At 46.0% G+C, this 4,682-nt stretch overlaps 1 non-coding gene across 1 annotated transcript; it reads right to left on the bottom strand.

The window, feature by feature from the left end:
• Positions 1–4,228: 4,228 nt before the first annotated feature.
• On the bottom strand, positions 4,229–4,302 carry trnat-ugu (transfer RNA threonine (anticodon UGU)). Its single transcript has one exon. It is a non-coding gene; the product is annotated as a tRNA-Thr (tRNA).
• Between the last annotated feature and the right edge of the window lie 380 nt (positions 4,303–4,682).

The raw sequence follows: 4,682 nt of genomic DNA, 5'->3' as shown, positions 1-4,682 counted from the left end.
TGTCACTCCCTTTCTACCTCTTTCTCTTTTTCTCTGTGTCTCTCTCACTTTCTCTCTGTTTCTCACTCTCATTTTACCTCTCTCTCTCTCACTTGTTCTCTCCAATTCCAATTCCAATTCAAATGCTTTATTGGCATGAAAGTTTACAGAGAACCATATTGCCAAAGCTTACATAGCAAAAAGGTACAGTTTTCCAACATTCTGTAGGTGTCAATCGATTTGACGTTTGTTGGGTACATACAATATTACTTTTAAACAATATTAATTTTAAACAGTCTTTCTACTTCATTTGGTACTTTCAATATTAATTTTAAACAGTCTTAATTTTAAACAGTCCTCAGGTTGTGACATGTTGTTACATATTTGGCCCCAAGGTATGGTCTGTCTCCTTCTCCCAGGACTAATCTCAATTTTGACAGGTCATCCAATTCCTTGAAATCTGGGGTTGTTTGGCTTAGCTTGTTGAATAATATATTTCTTGATGTGTTGAATTTTTCGCATTTTAGGAGGAAATGCATTTCTGTTTCAACCTCGCCGGCCAGACATTGATCGCATATTCTATTCTCTCTAGGCTGCCAGGATTTCTTGTATCTGCCTTTTTCAATTTCCAGTTGGTGGTCGCTTAGTCTGTACCTGGTGAGGGTCTGTCTCTGTTTTGTGTCTCTGATGGTCGTGAGGTAGTGTGCCAGTTTATATTCTCTTTTTAGGGCCCGGTAACATTCTAATCTGCTTTGGCTTTCGATTATTTTGTTCCAATGTTCCAGGTAGGATTCTTTGCATTGTTTAATGATTTGGTTCACTCGGATTGGTGTTTGGACGGCTGTGTTGGTCTGGGGCTGGTCAGGGTCTGGCTGAGTACTTAGTTTCAGTAGCAGCTGACTCAGGGGACTCTTTTCTGGGTTTAGCACTTGGGTCTGAAAGGCTTTGAAATGAAGGGTGTCTGGGGAGCTAGATTTGAGGTGATTTAGGAAGTTTAGTGCTCGTTTTTGGATGTTTATTATCAGTGGGTTTCTGCCTAGTTCGGCTCTGCATGCATTTGTTGGCGTTTTTCTTTGGGTGCGACGGATGCTTCGGCAGAATTCTGCATGTAGGGCTTCTATTGTGTGTTTTTCCCATTTAGTGTTTCTCTCTCTCCTCTCTCTTTCTCTCTCTCAATTTCTCTGTCACTTTCCAATTCCAATTCCAATTCCAATTCAAATGCTTTATTGGCATGAAAGTTTACAGAGAACCATATTGCCAAAGCTTACATAGCAAAAAGGTACAGTTTTCCAACATTCTGTACGTGTCAATCGATTTGACATTTGTTGGGTACATACAATATTACTTTTAAACAATATTAATTTTAAACAGTCTTTCTACTTCATTTGGTACGTTCAATATTAATTTTAAACAGTCTTAATTTTAAACAGTCCTCAGGTTGTGACATGTTGTTACATATTTGGCCCCAAGGTATGGCCTGTCTCCTTCTCCCAGGACTAATCTCAACTTTGACAGGTCATCCAATTCCTTGAAATCTGGGGTTGTTTGGCTTAGCTTGTTGAATAATATGTTTCTTGATGTGTTGAATTTTTCGCATTTTAGGAGGAACCTCGCCGGCCAGACATTGATCGCACATTCTATTCTCTCTAGGCTGCCAGGATTTCTTGTATCTGCCTTTTTCAATTTCCAGTTGGTGGTCGCTTAGTCTGTACCTGGTGAGGGTCTGTCTCTGTTTTGTGTCTCTGATGGTCGTGAGGTAGTCTGCCAGTTTATATTCTCTTTTTAGGGCCCGGTAACATTCTAATCTGCTTTGGCTTTCGGTTATTTTGTTCCAATGTTCCAGGCAGGTTTCTTTGCACTGTTTAATGATTTGGTTCACTCGGATTGGTGTTTGGACGGCTGTGTTGGTCTGGGGCTGGTCAGGGTCCGGCTGAGTACTTAGTTTCAGTAGCAGCTGACTCAGGGGACTCTTTTCTGGGTTTAGCTCTTGGGTCTGAAAGGCTTTGAAATGAAGGGTGTCTGGGGAGCTAGATTTGAGGTGATTTAGGAAGTTTAGTGCTCGTTTTTGGATGTTTATTATCAGTGGGTATCTGCCTAGTTCGGCTCTGCATGCATTTGTTGGCATTTTTCTTTGGGTGCGAAGGATGCTTCGGCAGAATTCTGCATGTAGGGCTTCTATTGTGTTCTCTCAGTTTCTCTCTCTCCTCTCTATTTCTCTCTCTCAATTTTTCTCTGTCACTTTCTCTCTCTCTTTCTCTCAGTTTCTCTCAATTTTTCTCTACCTCACTTTCTCTCTCTCACTTTCTCTCTCACTTTCTCTCTCTTTTTCTCTCTCACACTCTCTTTCTCTCTCTCGCTGTTTCCCTCTCTCATTTTCTCTCTCTCACTTTCTCTCTATCTTTTTCTCTCTCACTTTCTCACTCTCACTTTCTCTCCCACTTTCGCTACCTCCTCTCTCTTTCTCTCTCTTTCACTCTCTCTCTATCTCTCATTTTCTCTCCCTCCATCCCTTTCTCTATATCTCTCGTTCTCACTTTCTCATTCTCTCTCACTCACATTCTATCTCTCTTGCTTTATTACTCTCACTTTCTCTATCACATTCTCTATCCCTTTCTCACTCTCTCTCTCTTTTTCTCTCACATTCTCTCTTTCTCCCTCTCTCTGACTTGCACTCGCTTTCTCTCTCTTTCCCCTTCTCACTCTGTCTCTCTGCTTCGCTCTCTCTCCCCTTCCACCTCTCTCCATCTCCTTCCCTCCACCTCTCTCCATCTCCTTCCCTCCTTTTTCTCTCCTCTCCCTTCCCAATCTGTCTCTCCCATTTCCCCTCTCTCATTTCCCCCTCCTCTATCCGCCTCTCTCTCCCCTTCCCCTCCCTCTCTATTCTTTTCACTCTGTCTCTCCGCTTAACTCTCTCTCTCCCATTCTGCCTCTCTCCTTCCATCTCTCCACTTCCCCTCCCTCTATTGCCTTCCCTCTCCACTTCACCCACACTCTCTCCCCTTCCCCCTCCCTCTATCCACTTCACCCACATTCTCTCCCCTTCCCCCTCCCTCTATCCACTTCACCCACATTCTCTCCCCTTCCCCCTCCCTCTATCCACTTCACCCACACTCTCTCCCCTTCCCCTCTCTCTATCCCCTTCCCTTCTCTCTATCCCTTTCCCCACACTCTCTCGCTATCCCCTCTCTCTATTATCCCTTTCCCCACACTCTCTCCATCCCCACACTCTCTCCCCTTCTCCCTCCCTCTATCCACTTCACCCACATTCTCTCCCCTTCCCCCTCCCTCTATCCACTTCACCCACATTCTCTCCCCTTCCCCCTCCCTCTATCCACTTCACCCACACTCTCTCCCCTTCCCCTCTCTCTATCCCTTTCCCCACACTCTCTCGCTATCCCCTCTCTCTATTATCCCTTTCCCCACACTCTCTCCATCCCCACACTCTCTCCCCTTCCTCTCTCTATCCCTACACTCTTCTCCCCTTCTCTCTATCCCTTTCCCCACACTCTCTCCCCTTCCCCTCTCCCCTCTCTCTATCCCCTCTCTCTATCCCTTTCCCCACACTCTCTCTCCTTCCCCACACTCTCTGTCCTTCCCCTCTCTCTATCCCTTTCCCCACACTCTCTCCCCTTCCCTCTATACTTCAGCTCTCTCCATCCCATTCCCCACACTCTCTCTCGCCCTTTCCCCACACTCTCTCTCGCCCTTTCCCCACACTCTCTCTCCTTCCCCTCTCTCTCTCTATCCCTTTCCCCACACTCTCTCCCCTTCCCCTCTCTCTATCTCTTTCCCCACACTCTCTCTCCTTCCCCTCTCTCTATCTCTTTCCCCACACTCTCTCTCCTTCCCTTCTCTCTATCCCTTTCCCCACACTCTCTCACCTTCCCCTCTCTCTATCCCTTTCCCCACACTCTCTCCCCTTCCCCTCTCTCTATCTCTGGCCCTCTCTGCACTTCACCCACAGTCTCTCTCCTTCCCTTTACTCTCCCTCTCCCCATCCGCCTTCTTGTCTCCCCAAGAGGAAAGGACAGAGTGGGAGGGGGAAGGGTAGAGAGAGGAGGTGAAGAAGATGAGAGAGAGAGGGGAATGTGTAGAGAGAGGGTGAAGGGGAGAACAGGGGATTTGAATGGAAGGAGAGGGGGAGGGGAGTGAGAGCCTGTTCTTGGGATGGTCTCTGAAATGTTTCATACTTAAAAGAAAACATGTGGTGGATTAAGGGCGAGTTCAGAAACAGAAACTAATTTTGCACAGGCCCCAGTGAGATATTGAACTCACGACCCCTGGTTTACAAGACCAGTGCTCTAACCCCTGAGCTATGGAGCCACTGATTCAGGATTGCTCTCATTCCCGTTAGTGCAACACAACATGGCTGATTACCTGACCATGGTAAAGGATAGCAAACTGAGAAAAACCTTGACAATGTACAGACTTAGTGACCATAGCCTGGCGATCGAAAAAGGTAGACACAGGCAGACCCGGCTACCAAGAGAGGACAGGATATGTTCTCATTGCAGTCTGGGTGTGGTGGAGACAGAGATGCACTTCCTCACAGCTTGTAGAAAATATCAGGGCTTAAGGGAGAATTTCTACCCAAAATTCACAAAAATATGCCCGGAATTCAGAAATTTGAATGATGACCAAAAACTCCCATACCTATTAGGGGAAGAGAGAAATTGTGTAACCTTAGCGGCACACTATGTTAC

Source organism: Somniosus microcephalus, unplaced genomic scaffold, assembly GCF_052327205.1.
Source record: "Somniosus microcephalus isolate GS21.2 unplaced genomic scaffold, FLI_Smic_1.0 unresolved_chr2, whole genome shotgun sequence".
In the NCBI taxonomy this organism is placed as follows: Eukaryota; Metazoa; Chordata; class Chondrichthyes; order Squaliformes; family Somniosidae; genus Somniosus; species Somniosus microcephalus.
The sequence above is the reverse complement of the archived record's forward strand: the minus strand, read 5'-3'. Positions and strand labels throughout refer to the sequence as shown.